We start from the raw sequence: 14338 nt of genomic DNA, 5'->3' as shown, positions 1-14338 counted from the left end.
TGTCTGTCCTATCCGAACCCGGAAGTATTACAATATGTATCTTTATAGCAGGTGGTGTACAGCTTTTTAGTATAGATTACACTTTTCTAAAATGTATTTAAAAAATAAAAATGATTACTAATTACTAATTACTAAAGATTACTAATCTTTCCACGTTTGATCCCAAGATCCCAAGAAAAATAAATCTAAACGGGGAGAAAGCTATGCTGAAAGTTTATTAAGATACTTAGAAGACAAAGATATCAATTTATGTTGCATTTGTTTGATTGTGAATCAAAAAACATATATTTAAACTCGCGTGTGCGATTTAAATCAAAACGCGATTTAAATCAATATAAATGTTTATATTGTAACGCCTTGGTGACTATTCATTGTTATTAAAGTGACTTAAATTCGATCATGTTGTGATTTAGAAATATAAATACGCAATTTTAGATACGCAATTCCATATTATATTCCCTTTTAATCAAATTCTAAAAGTATGCTTGTTGACTCCGGTATCACGTTAGTTAAAGACTTCTAAGCTTACAATGTTTAGGGAGAAATGAAATACTGGTGTGTATTTTTTTCTTTAAAGTACCGAGACCAGCCATATACTGTATGTTTATGTTAAGATTTCCCTTCAGTGGTAAAATTAGATATGAATATTCAATACTTAAACGGGCACAGTTAAGACATTAAATATACATATACATATTGTATACAGTACAGTTTGCATACGGTAATATGTTTATGTTACGCGATTAAAAAATAAATAAATAAAACTGAAAGGTCCAGCACCACCTGGATTTGAACACACAACCTGCCAGGCGGTAGTCACGCACCTAGACCAGTAGGCTACAAGACAGCTCGCGTGAACAGGCAGGCGAAACAGCCCTACACAGCGCTGTCGCAGTACACGGATATAATTATACCGTTATTACATTCTTGAGATACGCGATTCCATATTATATTCCCTGTTAATCAAATTCTAAAAGTATGCTTGTTGACTCTGGTATCACGTTAGTTAAAGACTTCGAAGCTTACAATGTTTAGGGAGAAATGGAATACTGGTGTGTATTTTTTTTCTTTTCATGATAGGTGTCACATTTAAAATCATTTTCGTAGTTAGAAATTATGAAACGCCCTGTTAAAAGCAAGGACGTTTTTATGCCCCGTTGAAGTAAAACAAAATGCCTGACAAAGTATGGCTTGGACAGATTCCAAGTGCTTGTACAAATGTGCTAAAGAAATTATACTTTGAGAATACAGTTTGTCCAAAGTCATCCATTATTAATACTATTAGTAATATCTTCAGTAAAGGCTTTGATGCATAAATATTTCTGATAAAGGTAGGTTGTGTACTTTTGTCCAACTGAGCAATCTGGCTTTCATAAAATATACCAACATTTTAATGACTGATGATTAACATGCTGTAATACACAGTTCAAAATTAAAGGCTCAAATGCTGTACATGAGAGGTTAAGCTCCCCCTGGCGGTTTTACAAGGCGACGCCGGATAGTTAGTCACGTGACACACGTGAACTGCGTGATACCGCGACACGCCCACCGGGGTATGCCGCGAAATACCTCACCCATTTTGAATGGCTGCATCTGTAAGTGATAGGAGATGATAACTTCAGGTCTTTATCATGGTTCAAGAGTACTGTGATAATGGCTGTATCATGGTATTTTTGATTTGTGTTTAGTTTCAAGAGTCATTCTGACAAACAGTGGTGAAATGGTTTGCCAGAAATGTTTATATAATTCAGAATCAGGTTCTGGGTCTTTGTTGTTTGACATCTGATTGAGTGCTTTTGAAGTTCATCAGATGTTAATGGTGTATCTGACACAACTGCTTGTTCTTTGGTTAGTTTTGGAAGGTCCATATTGTTCTAAAAAAGTAAATATCTGTTTGACTCAGTTAATGATCTGAAGTGAATAGTTTGCTTTAAAATGAACATAAATTATTATTTATATCTTGTGATGTTTGCATAGCATTCCCTGTTGATTCCCTTTTCATAGCAATAATTGTTTTTTTTCTAGGTTATGTTTTATCTGGTCTGCTGTCATACCTGAATGACCAACATCTTGCAGGCCTAAGTTACCCCAGTGCACGATAAAATTATCACGAGCAATTGAATTTAAATGTACTCAGGTCACTTGTTAGTACACACCATGCACTATCAATCTTCCAATCAGTCCACTCAAGCTTCCAATTGATCCCTGGCTATATAATACTGTTTTAACCACTTGATTTGTGATCTGACATTGTGAGATTTTCATGGAAGTGCTGCATTGTCTGTGTTCTAAGGAATGCATCAGGCCAAAAGCCTGAAAACATGAAGAGGTTTCTGAAACCTGAAACCAGTAAACAAAGACCAATATCCAGAAATCCAGAAACCCACTCTGTCTGAAGTCCAACACCTATCCAGTGGTGTATCCGCTTAACTACCTCCTTTCCGTTTTCCACACTCCTGTTTCTTTTTGCCATAATCCACTCCTGATCAGCTGTCTCTGGCAAACTCTCAGCTCTTGTACCTCAGCTTTCCTGCCGGCTGCCAAGGATCACCAAGCTCATGTGCTTGGATGTCAGTCTTAAGACTAACTGTCAGCCTCATCAAGCTGAGTATAACAGTCTGCCAAATATTATCCTGATTTATTGTTGCGTTAAAATGATTATATCTTAATATCTTATATAGATAATATATATCTTATATATATATATGATATATTAATATAATTAAATTTAAGTTTAGTTTTCTTCATTCATTTTGAATTAGTTTACAGATGCAGCCATACAAAGTGTGCGGTAAAAACCCGTACTGCGGGGAAATCATTACGTCATACCGCATCATAACACGTCATACCGCGGTACGTGAATAAGGGGCAATTTTAGTAGCTGAGCATAAAAAGAATAGGAGCATAATGCATCTGAAGGGCATAAATGATATCAATTTAGGAACATAAACATATTATGTAAACTGTATATTGCTGGTCTTGGTATTTTAAAGAAAAAATACACACCAGTATTCCATTTCCCCCTAAACATTTTAAGCATCAAAGTCTTAAATGTGGTTATTTTGGAAACATTTTTGCATGCTCGTTGCTCTGTCTGACCATGTTACTGTACGTTTATACACTATACAGTACTTTGTGAGAAAAGTCATAGTTTTAAGCTTTTCTGCGAATACGCTCGATACTGGAGTAAACAACCATACTTTTAGAAATTGATAGGTAATATAATATGGAATCGCATACCTAAAGAAATTAATAACAATATAATTATATTAATGTACTGTAACACAAACAGTAGTATATACACATATCTATTGATATGTGTACGGCTGTTTCACCACTCTCTTCCCGTTAAAAGCAGGAGACACTTTACACTTTAACTCTTCAATTCACAGAGAAATTTCTCGTCTCTTCTTGTTATATTAATAGAGATAAGAATTCAAGTTGATACTAACTTTTAATTATTTTAAACTGTATTACAGCATTGTACACATGTTTAAAAGAGAAGAGAGAAGAGACGCAACATTTTGGCTGTGAAGCCTTCTTCAGCTGTGAGGGTCTTCAGCTCAAAATGAAACGCTAAAATGTAATGTAGGCTCTGAACGGGCTTGCTTGAGGTCACTGCCTTTCATCTGAAATCCTGCTTGAATCCTGCTAAACTAAAAATTAGACACAAGAAGAGAAGAGGCTCTGGTGAAATTTCTCTGTGAACTGAAGAGTTAAAGTGTAAAGTGTCTCCTGCTTTTAATGGAAAGAGACGTGGTGCTTTAAACAAGAGATTATGGCATTACTTTTTGGCAATGAAAAAGTGTGTGTGGCTCTCTCTGTGTCTTTCTCATAAAATGCCTCTCCCTGTTCAATCCATTGGAAAAAAGAAAAGGAGCATAAAGTGTCTGATGGTCATAAATGATATGAATTTAGGAACAGCATCAGAGATATTTTTTAACTGCACTGCATCAGAGAGAGTACCATAGTGCGTTTTTTTTTTTTACTCCCTGGCGGAAACGGGCTTCCATAAGAATCAGTATACTGTAGCTTCTGGGAAATACATTTTTCCTTCATCAAAGTTTAACCCGTCCAGAGTGCCTTACATTACAAACTCCAAGCATTTCATTTTGAGCTGAAGACCCTCACACGTGAAGAAGGATTCACAGCCAAAACATTGCAGTATTGTATTGCAGTAAATGTTAATATCATTATATCTAATGTTTTATTTCTTTTTAAAAAATAAATAAAAAATCGTTTGCCCAGCCTAGGGGGGGGGGGGGGGGTCTGCTTTCATTGACAACTGACACTCCTCCATACACTCAAGTGAATTCAAGTTGTATTTACAATTTGTTGATAATAAAAATGTTAAGTTCTCTAAAGCTTTCTCAGTCAAGTATGATCATACCTAGGGAGCTGTGTAAGTATGCATAGGCAGCAAAAGATCAGCTAAACTGGGAAGATGCGACACTGAAGATATTATTAATAACCTTTTCAATCTGAAGGGAGATCTAAAGGGATCCACACGATACAGGTTCCTGCTACCGGAGTGATTCAGAGGGAAAGATGATGACTATTCATTGTTATTAAAAAATGACTTAGATTCGAACATGTTGTGATATTTAGAAATATAAAAAAGTCAATAGAGTGTCCATAATATTGCTATTTTAGTTTTTCAAAGAAATGTTTGTTAAAAGAAAACTTGTGGCGATAACTTGATTTGAACAGCCAACCTCTCGCTTATAAATCAGGCACTTAAACCATCACCCCACTAACACAGTCTCATGACAAGTGGTGAAACAGCCGTACACATATCAATAGATATGTGTATATACTACTGTTTGTGTTACAGTACATTAATATAATTTTATTGTTATTAATTAATTTAGATTCACGATTCCATATTATATTCCCTATTAATGAAATTCTAAAAGTATGCTTGTTTACTCTGGTATCAAGCGTATTTGCAGAAAAGCTTAAAACTATTACTTTTCTCATAAAGTACTGTATATAAACGTACAGTAACATGGTCAAAAAGAGCACATAAAAACGTTTCCGAAATAACCACATGTAAAACTTTGATGCTTAAAACTTTAGGGAGAAATGGAATACTGGTGTGTATTTTTCTTTAAAATACCAAGACCAGCCATATACAGTACAGTTTACATACAGTAATATGTTTATGTTCCTAAATTAATATCCTTTATGAGCATGTGAAAGGCATGGTGAATCGGAGATTCTCAAGAATTACTTTGTATGATTGGAAACAAATGCGTGATTGGATCAACAAAATGCTGTGGTGTTACTTTTTGTCAATGAAAAAATAAGTCTTAGTTAAAGTCTTAGTTTAAAAAGACGGTTACAAAGAATGTGGACCAGGGTAATACTTTGAGTTTACAGCTTGTCCAAGGTCATTCATTATTAATACTGTAAAATCCTGGGTTCGGTAAAATGTTTCAGGCATTCATGTGAAGGACAACAAAGCTTTCACTGGCCGATTATCAAACTTTATTGGTAAAACAAAAACTAGCTGACCAGAAGAAGACAAAGAATCAAAATAACGGACACAACGCAAGCCTGCATTCTCTCCTCAACCGTCCACACCACACTTTTCCCTGGGTCAGAGATTGAATAAAACTTCACTGGCACCAAACAAATTACCACACACTGAACACTGAACATGTTAACCCAATGTTAACCATTAGACCCACAGTGGAAAAAGAAACGTCCATGTTTCTAAGTAACATTCCTATAAGTAAATAAAAACATAACTAAACTTAATAACAAGTAACAAATACTAGAACAAACAAGTATTAGATGTAAGATCATTAAACAACATGAAACCACTGAAACACTTTGTGTACATTTTTGTTTAACTTTGTTTTACAATATAATCCCTGAAACAGGCTGGTAACTTTACAAGCCTGGTTATCAGGGGAGCAGGAGGTACTGTCCGTTTAAGATGCTACCTGAGCTGCACTGTGATCTGATTCCCCTGGAAGGTGTTGGATGCGTTGTGCAGTGGACTGTTCATTAATTGTTTGTCTAGCAGGATGGTGGCACTGCTTCACACCAGAGAAAATGATGGAAGGCAATTCAGGGGTAGCACTAGGTACCTACACATCTGGGTTGTCCTGGGGTGGCACCCTTTGAGTCTGCTGAAGCTCGACAGGTGCAGTTGGAGGGAGACATTCTGTCTGTGGAAAAGCAGGTGTCAAATAAGCTTTCAGACGGTCGTGATGAACAACTTGGGTAGGCCCATCAGGGATGTCTTTCTGTCTAATGACATACAGCACCCCATCTCCATCAGCAGGACGTATTAACTGTATGATACAGTATGGCCCTTTCCAACGTGGTGCCAGTTTACAGCGTAAATGAGCTGGATCGTTCAACCAAACTAAGTTTCCCATGTGGTAAGGTGAGAACTTTACTTTTTTGTCATACTAGGTCTTTTGTTGTAGATGTGCAGCTTCACAATGTTCCTGGCTTGACTGATAAGCGTACTGGAGTTTACGACAAACAGATGCAGCATATTCGGCTGGTGTTCCTCGAGATGCAGATGATAGTTCAGCCTTACGCGAAAATAATAGATGAACTGGCAATCAAGCCTCACGACCATGCACCAGATAGAATGGTGTATACCCAGTGCTAGCATGTACACTTGTATTGTAGGGAAGCTGAATGGATCTCAGCAACATGTCCCAAGCTTCATGTGTTTGAGATAGACTTTTGGCCAGTTGGTCCTTTAGGAACCGGTTAAATCTTTCAATTAGCCCTGTAGTGTGCTCTCTGAAGGCACCAGTTCTGTAGGGTTTGGGCATTTACTGGGACAATTCTTAATTGTAGCAGTAAATCACAAAATGATTCTTTTGATGGCTTTAGAATCCAACCATGCGATATAACTCAAACAACGCACACACACAGGTACTAATACACGAGGATACATTTATTAATACATAGAATATTCATGTAAACCTAACAGATCTTATTGAGAGGGTTATCAGAATACAAAAGGTATATATTCAGTCAGTTACAAAGAGTTACATATATCAAGAGGACATACGTTCGGTATATCATTCATTTAGACCATTTCGTAAATGAACTTGGTTATAACTTCTACATTAGATACTAGAAAACAAGTACATAACTCTTAGGAATTAAATTGATATCAACTGGTTGGGATAACAATTGAATTCTCGAGCAATAATGCATTGAAGTTGAATACTCATCCATTCTTTGGGGATTCAGATCTCCTGCGGGCTCTCTGGCTCCGTGCCAGGCTGTGCTGTGCGGCTTGCGACGGTGCGCTGCTGATGCTCACTGAAGACTGGCTAGTTAGTGTTGGCTTTAACTAGCAAAGTTTGTGCACAGGAGAAAAGATGACTGTGGGTCCCAGCCAGTCAGGAAGAGGACCGGTTTGTTCCTGATGAAGAGCTAGTTCTGAATAGTGATTCAGCTGTCCACAGTTCCGACCTGTTCACGAGGCTTGCTGCTGATGCTAATCTCGGGTGGATCCTCTGGTTACTCGTGGCAACCTCCGCTCTAGACTCTTAGAACAGAGGAAAGTTCTGGCACTCGGACACACTGGCCATTCCGTGGTTGTCCGGGCTGAGTCTCAGGATGGTCAGGAGGCGCACTGCGAGAATGTCCTGCCCTTGGGAGCCTTTCTGCTCCTGGGCCGTCCTGCCCTGGAATTCTCTTTTGATATTCTCCCTTTCAGAAAAGTCCACCAAATTCTCCTGGAACTCTGTGTTGCCTGTTTTTACCTGGAGGAACTTCAGCTCATTGATTGGCTGAAAGTTCCATGGGCATCAGAGTCCCACGTGGGTTACTTGGCCCTACCAGTCCCTGATTGGTTGATCAAGGTGAGATATGAGTCACTTACTCCTGACACTTAGTAATGCAGTCCAGATGTCCATCTGGCACTCCCTAGACAGATAGGCGCCAATGGATGACCATTGATCATGATAGCCAGGCTTAGCTAAGTGCATCCCCCTTTGGGAGCTTGTTTTCTTATCAAAAGAAAACATCTTAAATCAGCCTTGTATGAATAGTTTCTCTGTGGCTGCACCACAGAGATGAACAGAGAAATGGGGCCTCATTTGGGAAGGCTCAGAACACTTAATTCTTTCTTATTAATAAGCCTCACCGCTACAGTGTGTATTGGTCTGTGACTTGGAGAGTTAAAAGCTGCCTTTATTTTCTTCTCCGTCAGCACCTGCCAGCGAGCTCTCCAGCGCCCCAACCAGAGAGAGACACACGACGAGCCCTGCTAATAAAGCACCTTGAATTGAATTGAGTTGAGAAAAGGAGGGGAGAGGGAGAGAGAGAGAGAGAGAGGGAAACACCTAGGGGTTCAGAACCAGGGAACTATTTATATATTAAAACTATTTTTCAAATTTAATATGTGCTTTTCTATATTTATTGCCAATTAATTGTCCATAGTATTGCTATTCTGTTTTTTCAAAGAAATGTTTATTAAAAGAAAAGTCACGGTGCCGGCTGGATTTGACCACACAACCTCTGGTTTACAACTCAGGAACATAGACCACAGTACCACCCGCAAGGTCGCATGAGGTGAGGTGAGGTGAAACAGCCCTACACATACAGAATCAACAGATTGTACAGCGTGTACTACTGTGTTGCAGTACATGAATATAATTATATCGTTAATAATTTATTTAGATACGCGATTCCCTATTATATACCCTATTAATCAAATTCTAAAAGTATGCTTGTTTACTCCGGTATCGAGAATATTAGCAGAAAAGCTTAAAACTACCACTTTTTATGCATGTTATTTCCTATGTTAGTTAACGACTTCGATGCTTAAAATGTTCAGGGAGAAAAGAAATACTGGTGTGCATTTTTTCTTTAAAGCACCAAGACCAGCCATACTGTATACAGTTTACATTCTGTAATACTGTATGTTTATGTTCCAAAATTAATATCGTTTATGGCCTTTACACGTGTTATGCTCCTATTCTTTTTATGCTCAGCTACTAAGATTTCCCTTCAGTGGTAAAATTCCATATAAATATTCAATACTTAAACGGGCACAGTAAAGACATTTATATTAAACCTTTCTACGACCGACCAATGCACCACTGTTGGTCAACCAATCACGTACCACGGTATGACACGTGATGACGTAGCCAAATACCTGCGGTACGTGTTTGTGCAGCGCACTTTGAATGGCTGCATCTGTACAGATTTTATTTACAGCCAGCACTCCCGCAGAGAGGCGGGTTGTACTTGCAGTGCATCGGTATAGATGGGAAAGCCAGAGCCGACCGCTATGCCGCCCCCGTGTTATGCTCTTCGTTAATGTCTAAGCCGGAACACATCATTATATCTCATTTTGTATTTCTTAAAAAAAATAGTTTGTCCAGCCTAACAGTATTGTTGTTATTGTTTTTATCCTGTAAAGCGCTTTGAGGAGCCACCTTTAAAGGCGCCATATGCAATAAAGTTCATTATTATTACTTTTGTTAATTTGCTGGACAGAGAGGTGAACATTTTACGTTGCATTGTGCATTGTGCTGCTGTAATACAGTTTTAAATAATTAAAAGTCTAAACGATATCAGCTTTATTTATGGGTATTAAATAAAGGCGATTTAAAGCGATTTAAATCAATATAAATGTTTATACTGTAACACAGAGGTGACTATTCATTGTTATTAAAATGACTTAAATTCGATCATGTTGTGATATTTAGAAATATAAATTTGTTTGGTGCGAGTGAAGTTTTATTTAATCTCTGACCCAGGGAAACGTTTTATTTTTTCAAAGAAATGTTTGTTAAAAAAAAAGTCATGGCTCTGGCTGGATTCAAACACCCAACGTGTGATGTGGGAGTTAGGAACCTAACCCACAGCGCCAACAGCAAGGTCACATGAGGAATGTTGAAAAAGCCCTATAAACATTATCAACAGACATCGTACAGCATGTACTATTCTTGTGTTGCGGTACATGAATATAATTATACAGTTATTAATTTTTTTTCTCTCTGTGTCCAGCACCACTGAGATGAGGGAGAGGGGGACTGGCAAGGGAGCAGAAAACTTAATTCCTGTATTATTAATAAGCCTTGTCCCTACAGACGTTTTTCTTTTGGTGTAAGGTGGCAAAATTCAGTCACATAAACAGTGAATTGTACATCCAGGTAATGTAAAAATCTGATTGTAAGCTTGTTTTGACTTTTTAATTAATTAAGTTCCTCCTTTAAAATACACTCAGAAGACTAGGTCAAAACACGTTTGAATTCTCTTTTATTATATGCTCTCACAATTCAACTATCTTGTTACACTGAATAAGCACGTAGCTGTTAGAGACTACATATTAAACATTAATTGACATAAAACTTCAGTAAGTCTAGGATGTTTTCATTTTTTTAAATGTTATTACAGAAAATATAGATATAAGTTGTATTTCAACTTTCACATGTAATAAAGCAAAAAATGAAAAAATGCACAACACACATTTAAAGTTACAATTGACTATAGACACCAGATCTCAATAATTGATACTGATGATCAAATCTACATCAGCTATTGACTAGTCATCAGCTAATTGATCTTCTCAATTTCAGTAAATTTCTGTAAATTAATCTAATTTATCAATCAAACAAAATAATAACAGTCTTTAATAACATTGATTAATCCCTGGATTGATTTTTGTAGACAGAAATATCTACCTAAATTTCATTATAACTTGTATTTTTTAAACTGGAATCATTAATCAGCCAAAACACCAGAACGGTTCTTTGACAACTTCGACAATTGAAAACATGTTTTCTTCTTATGGGTGGAAAAGAAGAATGTTCTCTTTACAAAAAAAAGTGTGATTTACTTTCCTCATCAAGAGTCTCAATCACAGTGATTGCAATGCTCAACAGAAACACAATTTAAGGTCACCTTTAGTTAGTGAGTTCAGGTCAGCAATATTGTGGTGCCCTTCTTCACATCTTTTTTTTTTACTTACAAAACCTTTTCATCAGGTGAAGTAACATGCAATCAAGTTTTCAACAACAGCAGAATTAGACTTGATTAACTGGAGTGGCTTTAAAATCGGGATTCCATTTACTAATCAATGAAAAGATTGTTTTAAATTGTACAGGAGGGAACCAAAATAATGAAAGTATGTTAGCATGGTGCTGAAGAAGGAGTTAATCCCCTCTCTAATTTTTGTTTGGTAATTGCCACTTGATGAGGTCCAAGGCAGATAAGATTTCAGACTGTAAAATACAACTAACTTGGGATATATGAAATCCCACAGTCTGTACTTCCATGTTTCTCAGTCCCTGCCTAGACAGCACAAAAAACAGCTGAAACGAAAACTTTCTGGTTTTGTCTGTTTTGATTGCTAATAAGCTTCAAGGTCACTTGTCACCAGCCTAATTGAGTAATACTATACGTCCTTAAATATTGTCGTTCCATGCAGAAAATCACTTTCAATGAGAAAAGTCCTTTTCAAGGTGATATACAAAATTGCAGTGTCAATAGGCAAGCATTATTTAACAGAAGGGTGCTGTAATCTATTCTTTCATAATAATGTGATATGTAACATATCAGCGTAAACACAAGAAAATCAATTAAAACAAATATACTGTGTTATATTAAAGAATAGTATAATTTGGTAAAAAGGAAAATATCAGATATACTGCATTAGGGAAAAATTATGACTTGTGTATGTTTCTGCACATCTTACAAATACTTTAGCCAACAGCCATATCACTCTGCAACTCACAACTGGCAACCTACTGAAGTTAAGCAGGTGTGAGCCTGGTCAGTACCTGGATGGGAGACCTCCTGGGAAAAACTAAGGATGCTACCTAGAAGAGGTGTTAGTGGGGTCAGCAGGGGTCCTAAGCAATTATTATTACAAATGCAAAGGATTAAAAATTACTAAAATTTGATTCCTTAAAACAAATTTAAAGAATTTGATTCTTCCCAAGTCCCAATTCCTTTTTGTATAAAAATAATCCAAAATTATTGCATTTTGAAAGACTGGGGCAAATAGTGCAAAAGATGGCATATTCATGGAAAACATTCATTTCAGTTGTTACATGTGCAGTTTTGACAAGAGCTTTATAAAATATTTTAGATATGCTGTAGAACACTCTGTTGGTTATAATTATTTAGTCCTAACTGCTTGATTAATTATTTTTATTTGAACTTTTTTTCCTAAGAATTGCTTCTTTGATGTCCAATTCAGCATTTTGTAAAAATTATCAATTTACCATGTATTGCCAAAATGAGAAATTCTGACATTAATTTTATGATATTAACACAGTTTTAGTAAATTAAGAGCAAGGAAACTCTGAGTAGTATTGGGATCACATACTGTATTTCTGACCTTCTGGGACAGAGCACTGTATGTATGCACTTTAACTTATAGTACAGAGTGCAACCACATATAAAAGATGCATAATGCATTTTATGCAAAGCTAAAATCTCCCCTCTCGATTTTAAAAACTAAACCCCCTATTAAATAGGTTTAAAATGATGAGCTTAGCAAATAAAGAATGACAGTGCTTATGTAACACAATCAGCACTTTCTTTTCCAACTCTGCAGTGCTTTTGCCCTTTGCAAGAAAGTGATTAATGATTTGTTGACAATAATAAAGATGTACAGATCTTGGGATTTTATAAAAGACTTCATAAACTGGAAGAGTTTTCTGCAGATATATTTAAAAAAACAACAATGTTTTTTTCATTCTTTGATTTGTTTATTTTATCATACTTTTCTTGGAGAAATAATTAAAAACTTGTATAATCAGAAAAGAAAATTTAGCTTCTGTAAGCTTATCATTTTATATATAGGCAAAATGAAAATGATAAGAAAACGGGCATTTTTGCTGATCTACTAAGGATACTATGATTTGGCATTATACATCAAGAGGGATTTCTGCATATCTATGGCAATGGTAGTCTATTCCAGTCATGGATATCCATGGCAGTATTAACAATTGTATTAACTCCTCCTTGTTAAATGCTTAGACAATATCCTCTTCAATTTTATCTGAAAGTTAGACTGCAAAACATCAATTCTACACAACAATATTAAATCCTTAATTAGTTTAATATAACATTGAGTAAACAATACTTATACACATCTGAATGAGATGGGTACCATCCAGATCCACTGTAAACACTAAAACTAAGATAGAAGAGATAATCCAAAGAAAATCTGTAAAAAAGTTCTAAAAAAAGGACATGTGCCGCTCCCTTTGATGGAACAGCAGGTGTTTCATTAATAAATTAAAAGCAATAGAATTTATTGCATTACTAGGTGATTACGATGAGATTATAATGTCACTGGGTGTCAGCAATGAAGAAGGCAAAAGGCTTATGAGCTGTGGTTAAATGAGTTTGAATGTAGTGTTCAGTGATAATCATTATTGGTGTGTCTATTCTTATCTTGTGTGTTTCTTCCTCCCCTTAATTACTGTCATCAAACAGACAGTGGAGCAGGAAGCAATTAACAAGCATGGAGAAACACAAATGAAGGCAAGGGTAGAGGCTGACCCTCTTCAGGAGACCAGAAAAAAAATTGGAGACCAGGCTACAGAGGTGAAGTGATCATCAGGCCTTTATTTCAGCTGAAGTTCAAGTGCACTATAGCAGCATGAGAGAAAGGAAAATTTTCCTTTATCAGGTTATCAGGTTTAGGGGGTAATCACTTTTTCACACAGGGCCACGTAGGTTTGGATTTTTTTTCCCCTTAATAATAAAAACCTTCATTTAAAAACTGCATTTTGTGTTTACTTGTGTTATCTTTGTCTAATATTTCAATTTCTTTGATGATCTGAAACATTTCAGTGTGAATAACATGCAAAAAAATAAGAAATTAGGAAGGGGGCAAACACGTTTTCACACCACTGTATATCAAACATCACCCTCTCCTCTTCCTCGTTCGTTTTCTGCATGGTTCGTTTTCGCCTAGTTCAAATCCGTGCTCATGGATCTCATGGATCTACAAATCTGCTGCTCCAATGAAGACCTTTTCTGCAGCGCAGAAGACTCTCCTACCCCTCTCGTCCAGTCCTCCCCCCCGGCTCCCCTCACCTCTGTCTCATCGCCTCCATCATCCGCCGTGCCACATCAGTGCCGCTCATCTCCCAGCCAGTCCTCACAAGATCCAACTCCTCGCCGAAGACTGCGTTCCACCGTCGTAGTCCCTCTCTCATCACAAACCCTGCCTTCCCAATCCTCCACGGCAAAGTCTCCAAATAACCCCTGCTTCTCCCGAGGATGTCCCCGCCGCCACGCTTCACGCATATTGGCTCCCCCTTCTCCTGGATCAGCTCTCGCAATTTCCAACTGGACCGTAGCAAGCCTCCAGAGGATACTT

The sequence above is a fragment of the Lepisosteus oculatus genome, chromosome 8 (assembly GCF_040954835.1).
Source record: "Lepisosteus oculatus isolate fLepOcu1 chromosome 8, fLepOcu1.hap2, whole genome shotgun sequence".
Lineage (NCBI taxonomy): Eukaryota > Metazoa > Chordata > Actinopteri > Semionotiformes > Lepisosteidae > Lepisosteus > Lepisosteus oculatus.
Note: the sequence above shows the minus strand (reverse complement) of the source record.